The sequence below is a fragment of the Ochotona curzoniae genome, unplaced genomic scaffold, assembly GCF_017591425.1.
Source record: "Ochotona curzoniae isolate NIBS_2020 unplaced genomic scaffold, NIBS_Ocur_1.0 scaffold_3208, whole genome shotgun sequence".
Taxonomy (NCBI): Eukaryota; Metazoa; Chordata; class Mammalia; order Lagomorpha; family Ochotonidae; genus Ochotona; species Ochotona curzoniae.
In genome coordinates this window covers 14,999,045-15,013,001 of record NW_024467106.1, presented here as the reverse complement: position 1 = coordinate 15,013,001, position 13,957 = coordinate 14,999,045, and the positions used below count along the sequence as shown (strand labels likewise).

The window sequence follows — 13,957 nt, the reverse complement described above, 5'->3', positions numbered from 1 at the left end:
ATAAGGTGCCTGAAAGTAAAAAAAACAAACAAACAAACAAAAAACACCTTGCCACATAATCACCACACATAAAAAGAAAATGTAGACTTTTTTTTTCCTTTTGTCTTAATTCTTCTTTTCTTTATTAAGGTCTCAGATATCTTTCTCAGAATCTCAAATGTCTCCTCGTAGATTCTGTCCTTGGTCAGACTGATCATATGCAAACATACGCTAAAGGAGGAGCCAGGGTTTATTCCCAAACCACTTTTTCCAGACTGAAAAATGCTCTTCATTATTTTAAGTTGACACTTTAAAATAACATTTAAGAGTGAGTTTTTTTTTTTAAGAATGACTTTTAAACATTGCTGAAAGTAGCACAAAAGGAGCTTTTCACGCTCGTGCAGAGGCTGTGCTCATCTTCTCTGTATCATTCTAACTTGAGTACATGTGCTGACGAAATAAGCACATGTCTTAAAACATCTTGCCAATTGTTTCCCTATTCCTAAACCAGAAGTTTTGTCTTGTTTGGTATCACAGAAGGATTAGAGATGGAGGAACCAACTTTTATTTGTTATAACAAACTTTTATTTGTTGTTTTGCGTCACATCAGAAAACTAGACTTTTTGTCCTACAAAGCCATGTTTCAACTGTGAAATGCAGAATGTCACTGTCCTGGAAAAGCATAGTAAATATTAGATTATTTTGGCCGCCTTGCTTCTCAACTCCCACCAGCAGCCTCGGTCCCGAGCCAACACATATTTTCTTCTAAGGCTGCCAGTCGCTGTTCTCTCCAGAGCCCTCATTCAGACTGTAGTACCCAGTCCATCTCAAAAAAGATAACTCACTTGGTGAGTGTGCAGTCATTTGTGCACTTCTTTCTGGCATCAGGGGTAAGGAAAGGGATTACATATGACTCAGAGTAAGTGTGAGATTTGTAAAGAAGGAAGGAAGGAAGGAAGGAAGGAAGGAAGGAAGGAAGGAAGGAAGGAAGGAAGGAAGGAAGGAAGGAAGGAAGGAAGGAAGGAAAGGAGGGAGGGAGGAAGAAAGGAAGGGAGGGAGGGAGGGAGGGAGGGAGTAAGGAAGGGAGTAAGGGAGTAAGGGAGGAAGGAAGGAAGGAAGGAAGGGAGGGAGGGAGGGAAGAAGGAAGGAAGGAAGGAAGGAAGGAAGGAAGGAAGGAAGGAAGGGAGGAAGGAAGGGAGAGAGGGAGGGATGGAGGGAGGGACGGAGGGAGGAAGAGAGGAAGGAAGGGAGGGAGGAAAGAAGGGAGGAAGGAAAGGAGGGAGGAAGGAAAGGAGGGAGAAAAAGAGGGAGGGGTGAGAGAAGAAGAAAGAGAGGGAGGGAGGGAGGGAAGGAGGGATGGAAAGGAGGGATTAGGAAGGGAAAGATCAACAGTCTAAATTTCTGGTAAGTTATTGCATTGCCATCTATCGAGAGAACCACTGCAAGTACTTCTAGAGAGGAAGGAAAATCACAAGCTAACTGCTACAAGAGGGAGCTTACCCTTCTTTAATATCTGGTTTAAGAATTTGTTCCTCTCCTATCAGTTTTGGGTTTCAAAAACCGCTCACATATTCTACTGACCTATCAGGTCAAATTAATTCTATTAACAAGCTTATGCTGTAAATCTTTAACCAAGCCCTAATGCATACTCATTCAGTTGTGTAAAAGACTTTCAACAAATATAGAGATTTCTCCTTTGGGCCACACTTACACTGAAAAGTGAACCATTCTCTGACCTTTCTGCATTCCACAATGTTAAATAATCAGCTAAATGATGTAGCCTTTTTTTTTAACAAATGCAGAATGTTGCATTCTCTTATCTACCTGTCCACCCCCTACTCTGTTGCTGGTGTGGAATTTGTCTTCAACACAGTTGCAGGATTCATGCAATGAAGACAACAAGCTCAGTGGAGAAGCAAAAACTCTGCAGAGAAAAAGAAAGTCCAAGATGTTGTTTCTTTGTCTCCCCATTTCACTTCTTTTGCTGTTTTCTACTGACTGCCAGCTCTTCCTTCCCCAACTTCCTACACGCACACACGCACGCGCACACACACACACACACACGTACACATGCACACACACAGACACACACGTCTCTTCTCACCTGCTGTGGCATGCATTTCTCCTTCATTCCTTCATTTTGCTTTCTAGGAGGCTCTCCCTATCCATGTACCATAGGTTTAGTGATGTCCTTCTCTAAGCATTCATCATCTTGGGTTTACTGCTATCAAAAACAGTAATAGTAACAGCACAGATTCCCTTCCATGTGCCAGATACTCTTCTGAGTGAGTAATAAATTCAAATGTAAATAATCTTTACAAAGATCCTACCGCAAAATACTGATTATTATCTTAATTCATGTATGGGGAAATAGAGGCTAAAAGTAGCTTCAACCATTCATTCAGAAACAGTCAGGAGATGGTGGATCCTGGACTAGAATCGCACAGGCAGTCTCATTCAGTCACAATAAAAAAAGCCGTTGAGTACTGCATGTGAAAAAGTATAAGCTGTTTACATACTTCACCCCATTTGATTTTTTTTAGCACTCTCCCTCATCAGGGATTATAGAATAGACTCATCTTACAGATACAAAAGTTAAATAGTTGGCTTGAAACAATATACTGAATAGTCCTAAAATCAGAATTCAACCTTGTGTTTCTGTTTCCAAAGTCCAACTTCTTTTTGACTATGCGTTTGTATGTAGCTTTGTAGTTGTTCCTCTTTTCCCATAAGAGCTGTGCATGTATGTGATCAAAATACAATTCATCTTCCCATGCTGACTCCTTTACATAATACCTATAATATGCCACTTGAAAGTTGCCATCTATTTTCACTTGGAGTGATTGTATGTTTTAAGAAGTAACCTGTAAATTTATCTCATCAAGAGAGAGAAAACTTCCAAGGATAGGAAACTATTCATTTAGATTCGTCTTTTGCATTTTCTCTCTTCCAGCTTCATAGCATCTCCTCCACCTCCATGAGCACATATAAGACTGGTCTCCTGTGATGTGGCAGGCTAGACTTGTGACCCAGCAAGATAAACTGCTATCAATGATGGTGACAACCATATGAGCGCTAGGTTCCTGGCTGCTCCACTTCTGATTCATCTCACTGCTATGCACCTGGAAAAGCAAAAGAACTTCACCTACATGCTTGTGTCACTTTCCAGATGGAATTCCATGCAGGTGGTTTCAGATTGGCCCAGAATCGGCCATTGTCAGCACCTGGGGAAGTGAGTCAGCTGATCTCCCTGCTTCTCCCTCTTTCTCTGCAACTCACTGCATTTCAAATAAATACATAAATAGATCCTTTGTAAAAAGTGCTGGTACACCTACGTGTGATCAGTTACACCATGCTTCACCAAGATGTTTCGTAGGAGTTAAAGATCAAAACAGGCTGTGGATGCCTTATTGTGCATAAATCATTTAACTTAACCGTGCTTTGGTTGCCTTGTATAAAAAAGAGAATGGTAATAGGTTTTAATAGTCCATGGAACCTAATGAGATAATTGCTATAAAGCCCTTGACAAAGAGACTCATGCTAACTAAGCCCTCAATAAAAGGTAACAATTATCACAAATATTCACACCTAGGCAATCTTTGCTTTTATCTTTTTCAATTCCTAGACATTTCCTTGATGTTGTAAGTCCAAATATAAGGAATATCATGATGCAAGTGGAACGATTTACTTATAAGGAGCAGGAAACTATTTTTTAACAGTAGTCTTGTATGAATTAACCCCTTGCTATGTGCCAGGCACTGTGCTGAGAGCTGTAGATAGATTAATGTACTTGGTCCTCACCATACTCTACAAGGTAGAGACAGCATTTATCATTCCCCATTTTATAGATGGTGAAGCAAAGGATGTTAGAGTCTAAGCGACTTCCCCAAGGTCATGCAGGCAGTAAGTAGCAGAAAAGGATGCAAACTGAGGCAGTCTGATTACACAGACATGTCTCTTAATCTGTCATGTCCAACTTTCTTCCGGGTTAACTCGGGTTAAGTCTCTTGTTTTTAAAATGGGTGACAAAGAAGAACAAACACTTGGGAAGGTCAAATTTGCCCAGCTGTAAGCAACATTTGAGACTTGACTTGCCAATACGGAAATCTGTTTGTTTGCAAGTTTTTATGAGTTGGGTTGTTGAACCCATTCACTGGCTCCTTTCTGTGTATTCTTTACAGATGAACCTCTGTGAAATTTCGGGTTCTGGGAAGCAGCTGGAGGGTGCACATAACTGGCTTTGTGCTGTTTTGGCACAGATGCCAAATGTTATTAAATTTGACACAGATAAAATCTAGTGGCTATTGATTAGAATCTTGATGCATCATGCCTAGGTTTTCCATTATCTTTCACTATATCCCACAAGAAATGTGATTGCCCTTCTAAGCTTTCCTTGAAAAGTTATTGATCATGTAATTAATAGGCTTTTCAATGTATGTCAGAAATCAAATTTGGAAGAAGCTCCTACTGCCTACTTCATACAAAAAAAAATTAGTTTTTTCTACCTTTAATTGAAGATAGATGTCTTTCTCAGACCGTGCAACCATTATGTTTACAATGGGGACAGGATCTGAAAGGACCCTGTATCCAGCATGGGTTGGATCTTGTATTGCAGTTAACATTGCCAACATCCATATTCTTATATGTTTCTCCTACTTCCAGGAAAACAGTTTTCTGATTTTTAAATAATTCTACATTCAAAAGACAGTCCAACTGGAACTAGGAACAAACATTTCAGAGTGGGCTTGCAATTTCCAAGAGGCATATGTGCTTGCTCTACATGGAGAGACGGCTTAACAAAGAACTCAAAAGGTTTGTGGGGAAGCCACAGTTTACATATTTCTACAAGCCAGAGATAGTAGCAGGAGGAAAAATAGAGCAGTTAAGAGGCTGCTTAGGATGCCCATATCCCATATCAGGGTGTGTGAGCCCAATTCTAGTCTCGCTCTAATGTACAATCTTGGAAGAAGCGGGTGATGGTGAGTAGTGCAATCGATGTAATTCATGAGGTAGAACCAGAGTGAGTTTCTGGTTCCTAGTTTTTGCCTGACTTGGTCTCAAGCATCACAGTCATTTGAGTAGTGAACCAGCAAAGATACGACAGTAGGAATCTCTCTCTCTCTTTCTCTCTCTCTCCCTCCCTCTTCCTTTCAAGTAAATAAAATAAGAAGCACATTATTTGAAGTGATTACACTAAATAAAATGGCATAATTATACCCTGTGAATCAAGACATGTGGTTTTCATTCAGTATTCCATAACTCCATACATTGTCCACAATTTAATCATCTCAGGTTGCTGAAAAATATGATATGTTGAGTGGCTTAAACAAGAGAGATTTATTTGTCATAATTCCAGTGGCTAGAAGCACAAGACGCCAGGAACTTCAGCAACTGGAGTGTGCCCACCCATTATTTGTGAGTGGTCATCTTGCTAGACCCTCTTTTCTTGGTCTTCTAATGACACTTCCTCCCATGTCAGAGTCTTCCCTCATGATCTCTTATCAATCTAATCAGCTCCAACAGATCCACATCTTCCTCTGCCAGCACCCTGAGGGGTGATATTCAACTAGTGAATTTGAGGGGATTCACTTCAATTTGTAGCTGTCATCAAATCCTGCCCCCTTCTGGGGGCCCAACATTACCCCCTATATATTGACAGCACGTGTCTTACAAACCCCTCTGTACGCATATCTCCTTCTTGAAAAATGAAAAATGAAATCTTAGAAGATTGTACAATCTTCCTCTCCTTAAGCGATTCTCAGTAGGATGCAGAGTCTGTAATAACCAAGAATGAGGAAGAAAAAAATGACTTTCAGCTCAGTTTTCAAGGTGAATAACCTCTCCACTTATTGGCCCAAAGGGGCAGCCGGTGTTTCCTCAAGTCTGTTTGTAACTGATCTCAAATCTGAACCCTTGTGAATTATAGGGCCATTTTCCCAATCAATTCTGCCTAAAATTCAGAATGCTTGCTGAGATTTGAGGTGCTAGTGAACACACTGAGACGCAGAATTGTCAGAGTTAATTCCTCTTGCCATGTTCTGGACCCAAAGCAAATGCTAGTAATAAAAAAATAAATAAATAAAAATAGAGTTATGGCAGTATTGCAGAGTAAAAGTAAGAAGAATTCAATCTGGATGTGAGGAATGCATTTAAATTCAATCCCAAATCAACAACAGGCAAGCAGAGTTCAATCCTTGATGTATTTTTAACATCTTATAAAAAGCTATTGCATTTCATGCTTTAGTTAATTTTTAAAGGGGGGGGGAATACACACACAAAAGTAATGGCAAAATTTTTCTCCAGTATGGACACACATTTCAGAGAGTTTTCCGTTGTAAGTCCAGCCAATTAGTCATTAGTTTGGCCTTTTGGTACTGTTGTTTAGGGATTTACATTCCTGCATCTTATGTCAGAGCAGGGCAATTCAATAGCTCTTAGAAACAGTTCAGAAATTCACAATTCCAGTGATATATATGAATACTTGAATATCCACTATTTACCTAGAAAATGATGACCTTTTAACATAGATCTCCAACTGTATTGGACAACAGAAATAGCTAGCATTTCTTATTTCATGGAATAGGAATGTGAGACTCAAGATGGTTAAGGAATCTATCCAAAAGCCTATGCTGATAGTTCAGATTTGAACTATTCTGTCTGATTCTAGAATTAGGGGTGATTATCGGACTGGTTGGCAACCATTACAAGATACATGTAATCTGTTTTCTCTGGCTATACAAATACTCCTTTTTTTTTTTAAGATTTTTTTTTTATTATTGCAAAGGCAGATATACAGAGAGGAGGAGAGACAGAGAGGAAGATTTTCTGTCCAATGATTCACTCCCCAAGTGACCACAACAGCCGGTGCTATGCCGATCCGAAGCCAAGGAATCAGGAACCTCCTCCAAGTTTCCCACGTGGATGCAGGGTCCCAAGGCTTTGGGCCGTCCTCGACTGCTTTCCCGGGCCTCAAGCAGGGAGCTGGACGGGAAGTGGAGCTGCTGGGATTAGAACCAGTGTTCGCCTATATGGGATCCCGGCACTTCCAAGGCAAGGACCTTAGCCACTAGGCCACTGTGTCAGGCCGATATAGATATTCTATACAGAATTTGAGGTATCATCAGTTAAGTTAAGTCTAACTAAATGAGTCATGGGGCAAGACTAGCTTTTAAATAGCTGATTGATAAAGACAAATTTCAGTTAAGAAGTTTCGTTTCAGTTAAACTGCTTAAAATGTAGCCTACAAATAATATTTTGTAGTTGTACAAACAATATGTATTCAATGAAAACATTATAAAAATCAGAAAGTTATACAGGAAAAAAAGCAAAAATTAGAACTATTCCTACAACTCTGAAGGAACTATGGTTAATATTTATTTTCCTGAATTGTATAATGGTTAGGCACTCAAATTCTGAAACCTTAGCCTTAAGTTCATATCCAAGCTCAGGACATTCACAGCTCCTGGATTTGCACACAGGATTGATCTTATGTTTCTTTTGGCATTGACCTTAACATTTTGAGGCCAACATTATGATATAACATGCTAAGCAACCCCCTGTGATGCTGGCATTCCACATGGCTGTGAATTGGTGTCCCAGCTATCCCACTTACAATCTGGTCTTTTCTAAAGGCCTGTGGAATCAGCAGAGGATGGCGTAAGTGCCTGTGAGCCTACGTCCATTTGGGAGACTCAGAACCAGAGGCCTCCGTTAGCTCCAGCCTCAGTCAGCTCCAACCATCCACTCAGAGTGTATCAGCTAATGAATGACCTGTTTTCCTCTCTCTCTAACTCTGCCATTCAAATAAATAAAATGTGGCTTAGGAAGCACAGAATTATCTCACTTTAGAAAATAAATTAATAGCCAATACTTATTTTTGTGGCTTTATTATTATTATTATTATTATTATCATTTTATGATACAGTTCCAAAGGCCCTGGGATTTCTCCTACCACCTCCCCAAATTCCTCCCCCACGCTGAGTTCTCCCATATCATTACAACAGCATAGCTCCTCATAAACAGTCAGGAGCCCATTATTGCAGGTATTGACAGTGGCAGAGGCCAGCATCGCACTCTTAAGACACATTCAACAGTTTCACTGGGAGTATATCCTCGATCTGGACGTAGAAATGCACACTGCACCATATCCTCACATCTGGAAATGTCAGTCTCCACTCTACAATCACTACAAATCACCCCAAATGAAAAGCCACAACAAAATCAACGACAGGAAGAAAAACAGAAATATACACTGCCATGAAGTTAAACAACATGTCACTGGATATGATAGTCTCCATTACACAGTTACTATACATCCCCTTAAATGAAAAGCCACAAAACAAAATCAACAACAGGAAAAAATTACAATGTCGTGAAATTAAATGACTAATGTGTTGCTGAAGAAATGAAAAAGAAAATCAAGACCTTCTTGAAGAAAATGATGCTATGATCCATGAGTCACTGAAGAATTTGATGAGAAAAAAAAAAGGTGCTTTGAAGAAATAAAGCTAAAAACAAAAATATCAAAATCCATGTAATATAGTTTCCACTAATCTTTGTTGATGAGATGTATCTCCTGTAGACAAGAAATAGGTTTTGTTTTTTTCAATTTAGTCTACTAATCTATGATGTTTGATTGATGAGTTTAAACCATTTACATTCAGGGTTAATATAAGTAGGCGATAATTTGGTTCTGTCATTTAGCAATAGGTTTGTTCATTGATTTAGTCTTCTGTTGTTATTTTACTCAGATGTTCTTCACATTTGCCCTTGGTTTTGGAGGGTACTATGCCTTTTATGTCAAGAGAACATCCTTAAGTATCATTTGCAGGGCAGGTTTGAAAGGTTTAACTTTTCTTTACTGTAGAACTTTCTTTAATTTTCAAAGACAAAGGAAAGTTTTACTGAGTATATTATTTTGGGCCAGTTTTTTTTTTTTTTTCTGGAATATGTGACTCCATTCTCTTCTGGCCTGTAGAGTTTCCTGTGAGAGGTCTCCTGTGAATTTAATCGCCATTCCTCTATACGTCAAGTGATTTTTTTTCAGGTGTACATTTAAGGATCTTTTCCTTATGTTTGATTGAAGAGAGCTTGATTATTATGTGTCTTGGTGAAGATCACTTTTGGTCAAGCATGTTGGGAGTTCAGTGCCCCTCCTGGATGTTGCTTCCCAGTTCTTTCTCCAGATTAGGGAAATTTTCTTTTATTATTTAATTGAATACACTTTTAAATCCAGCTTCTCTTTCTGTACTTTCTGCAACTCCCATAACTCTTATATTTGGCTTTTAATAATGTCTCTTAATTCTTAAATACTTTTTTTTAGCTTGACCCAGCTCTGCTTCCTGCTGTCTGATTGTTTCCCCATTGTGACAAGAAATATCTTGTGAGATTTTTTTCTTCTGCTTCCTTCATTCTATTATTGAGACTTTCCACTGAATTTTTAATTTTCTCTATTGTGTCCTTCATTTCAAACAGCTCAGCTTGATTTTGCTTCAGTGTTGCTATTTCCTGTGTCACATATTCCTTAAATTCCTGCATGTGCTTCTCACTGCTGATAAGAAGTTTTATAACAAGTGTTTTTGAATTCTGTATCCCCCACTTTCTCAATGTCTTCCTCAGTAAACTCTAAGGTTGATAAAGGCTTTTGCTCCTTTGCAGAGAAGTCTTCAGTAATATTCACTGTGCCTTTGTCTCTGGTTTTGCTCTTGGTCATTGTACTGCTGGTTATCAGATTCTTCTCCTTAGGGCAGCTTTCTAAGCTGTGTTACCCAGAGATTTACAATTTAATTTTACTTATTGTGGTTGGTACACGATTCTTTGTTTGCAGTCACTTGTGCCACTCCCTCCAGTGAGTTTCAGATCTGGATTCTTATGCTAGACTTCCACCATGGTCTCTGCAGTCCCAGCTCCTGCCTCAGCAATCTACCTCCTATGATCCCATGCTCTTGCTGCCCTGTTGTCTGTACATTTCTCCCACTTCTGGCTTGAATAGTTCCCAAGATTAAGGAGAAACCAGGTGTCCAAAATAGCTGGATTGTTGGTGGCACTGATCTTGCTGGAACCTGCTGGCCATGAAGTCTGAGGATCACAGGGACCTACTCTGAGTCGTGAGATGCTTCAGCTCAGCATATGCACTGCTCACGGTTGTTCCTTCAGTATCAAAACCTTTGCCACACTGTACAAAATGATGTCTGATGTTCCACCGCCGAGCTCTTGAGCTGCTAGCAGTTAGGTCTGGGGATACTCAGACCTATTTTGGGTGGAACCTGTAAGATGCCACATTGTTGCAGTTCACTGAACTCCAAATAAGTTCTCTTCCAGCTTAGTGCATGCCCAGTGCTCTTCCACAGCCTTTGCCTCTCTATAAAATATGAAACCCAGTTTGGCCCTATTTGGGTTTGGGCTATGAAATTCACCTGTTCCCACACTGCCTGTTTGGGATCTGCTGCTCTGTCTCTGCTCCTGGTCAGATCAAACAAATCAGCAAGATGGACAGTTCTTTGGGTTCACCTGCTGAGCTCCCAGTGAACTCCCCTTCCCACTTGGTCGCTGGTGGAGTTCTGGCCACTGGCGTGGTTCAGATTGCTCCTGGCTAAATGTTGCTGGGATGTCTGGTCACTGCAACACTAACCCATTGTTTCTGTGGCTTTCCTGTGCCCATCAGTCTCCAGGCACCCCTCTGCCATGGGTCTGTCCTCTCCTGTTTCTTGAAATGTACCCTCTCTGCTTCACCCTGGCTAATGTTTCTCCATCTGCTTAAACGTGTCCTCAACCTATTCCACCATCTTGGTTCCTCTAGGCAATATTTATATAATATCTACTTTGTGCCAGACAATCTTCTAGCACTTCACATTAAAAAAAATTCGCTTAATCTTCATTAAATCTTTTAAGGGGATACACACACTATCCTTACTTCACTGATGAGGAAACTGACACAAACAGCGCTCATTTCCAAAACCACATAGCAACAGAATCTTACAGCTAGGATTTAAAGGCAGGAGTTCAGAATCCATAGGCTGTGTTCTCAACCATTAATGATGTTACCTCTGGTATTATTTAGTATTATTACAGTTTCGTTCATAATTTTTATTTCACAAACTTTGAGGCATACTGAGCATATTGTTTTGTTATCTGTTTTCTTCACTTTCCCATATGCCTTCCAAGTCATTAAGTTCTTTGAGAGAAGCGGTTTTTTTTTATGTTTGCCTGGTATTCAATTAAATGTCTAAAATGTAATTAACTTAGCCAAACTTCTATTGTTGATCTTTTCAGATGTTTCTAATATTTCACTGTAATAAAAAAAAAATGCTGAGATGAAGCTCATAGTACATGCATTCTCTGGTTATTTCCTTTATATAAATTCACAGAAATTGAATTACTCAGTTAAACAGTATGACGCATTTCTTGTGGGTACTGGTATTTTTTGTTTGCTTGATTTTTTTTCTTGGGTAGCTGGGTATCATTTTTAATGTTATCAAGTCAGGCAGGAGAAATAATTTAAAAAACAAATTATGAAAATACAAATAACCAAACTTAGGACACACAAATTACAAATAACCCAACACTTGTTACATGTGAGACCGACAGTCCATCAGATCAGATGATTTGCTAATAAATTTTCAGAAAACACAAAAACTTACTAACCCTAAATGTAGTGGCAATGCTACGGCAGGGTCTACAGACAACCTGACTGATAGCATAGTGAAGGGAATAGTTCTTTACTGAGAGATTAGTATGTGCCAGGCACTGAAGCAAGCTGTCTGATGGCCTTGCATTTGACATTAGAAAAAGGTTTTGCTTGTCAGGAAGCTGATAGATCATGTGACTTACCAATTTTTAAGAGATAGTGAGATACATTCAGAGTGGGGCCCAGGCCTCTCTATACATCACTTCATCACCAATCTTTCCAGCTCACATACACCGAATGTTACCTGCTGGAGGAAATGTGAGTATAATCTTAATTCTGTATCCTGGAATGTAGAGTTTGATGTTGGTCTGTGTTCCATTTCTTGGGTCCTGTCGTCAACCTTCACCTGAGACCTACTTTGAAAATTTTACTCTTTTACTCTGTCCTTAACGATATTGCCAGTATCATGAAACTGAATGCATACAGTATAGTCAACTCTTCCTCATTTTCCTAGCTCTTTCCCAGTTTTAGCACTGAACATAATTTATTTTTATAACCTTTCTGTCCTGGACAAATGAGAATAATAATTATCAGATATTCACAGATATGGTTCCTTATGGACAAATTAATTATTTTTCTTAAGACATATGTTTTTATTGGAAAAGGTGATATACAGAGAGGAAATACAGAGAGAGCTTTCTTCTGTTGGTTCACAAATGGCCAAAACAGCCAGAGCCAAACCAATCCAAAACTAGGAGCTAGGAACTTCACTGAGGTCTCCTACATAGCTGCAAAGTCCCAATAATCTGAGCCATGCTCCACTGCTTTCCCAGGCCACAAGCAGGGAGCTGGATGGGAAGTGGAACAGCCAGGACATGAACCAGTGCCTATATTGGATCTCAGGTGTACAAGGCGAGGATCCAGTAACTGAGCCATTGCACCTGGCCCCAATTCATTTTTCATGCCCATTTGTTCTCTTCCTCATCATATCCGAACACAAAGCACTAATTTCATCATTAGCTTTGTAGCCCAGCTGGGATTCAAATGGAGGTGGAAAAGGTACTTCCCTCTTACCCAGGATAATATTATATGACAAGAAAATAACAATAAAGCCAAGTTCCACTGTGGGTTAATTGCTTCAATTCAAATATGTGGTTGGCATCACAGGGCCGCCTGAATGTGGAATGTGAAGTGCTGTTTTGCATAAAACATTGTTTGGCCTTGTAGAGCAGCTTTTATGAAACTTGTGTAGTACAAACTATTGTGTGGTGGCCAGGAGAACAAGCAGAAGAACTAACAATTGTAAAGTTTCAGAAAGGAAAGCATGGTACATCTGTGGAACTGTAAGTACTCAGTCATTTCCTTGGACACAACATAACTGAAGTCTTCTGATGCCAACAGCCTAGTCAGAGACAGAGGGTGTTAGTGGAAACGAGGGAATGCTAGTTGAGCCAACTGCTGTCTGGTACATAAACAGTTAACATTAAGATGAATAGTGGAGATAGATGTTGGTATTAGGACATAATTCAAAAAAAAAAGTGGAAGAGTTGTGGGTGATATTTTGGGAAGTATACTGAAAAAGTGATAATAAGTCATTCTTTCACTTACTCATTAAATAGACATTTGATGAGCATGTACTACACTAGAAGCTAGCAATACAACAACAGACAATAAAGAAACAAAGATCATATTCTCACAATACCTGACAAAGACTTGCTAAACACAAAGCAACTTCTGAAGGTTTGTGGGGGAAATGGGCTAAATGACAAGTTTATTTAGTACAGAGAGATTGAGATGCATGTATAGATATTTCAGAATACGTATTTTAAATTAACTTTTGAAAATCCCACTTATACATGATTTAAAATTTGAGACACCAAAGTAAACTTATCTTTTAATTCCATTTTCCACTCTTATTTAAGTAGCCTAATATGTAAGTAAAGGAATTCATTTCAGATAAGAATAGACTGCAAAAACAAAGTGACAGGCAGGACAATGCATTGGTATGTAGCAAGCAACCCTTAGTTTGTCAGGACAAGCTTATCTAAAGAAAAATCATGTGATCAGCAACCATAAAAATGAGAAAAATGTAAAATGTAGCTGATCTAAGTCAATGCAAGATTATTTCAGGGCTGGGGAACAGGAATAGCAAGATAAGAGCAAGCTCAGAGTGATGACAGGATAAGAACAAAATCGGTAATACTGGAAAATAAGAAATGAAAAGGAGAGGGGACAGGTATGAAGTTGGAAAGGTGTACAAGAACTAGGTACAATAGGTCTTGTAAAATGGAAAGTTATTTAAAGGTTATTAGTGAAGGAGTGATACCATCCAGGCTCTGGTTTTCATACATG

General features: G+C 39.3%; 1 non-coding gene across 1 annotated transcript; it reads right to left on the bottom strand.

The window, feature by feature from the left end:
• Nucleotides 1-337: 337 nt before the first annotated feature.
• LOC121145145 lies at nt 338-445 on the bottom strand. Its single transcript, XR_005881944.1, has one exon. It is a non-coding gene; the product is annotated as a U6 spliceosomal RNA (small nuclear RNA).
• Between the last annotated feature and the right edge of the window lie 13,512 nt (nt 446-13,957).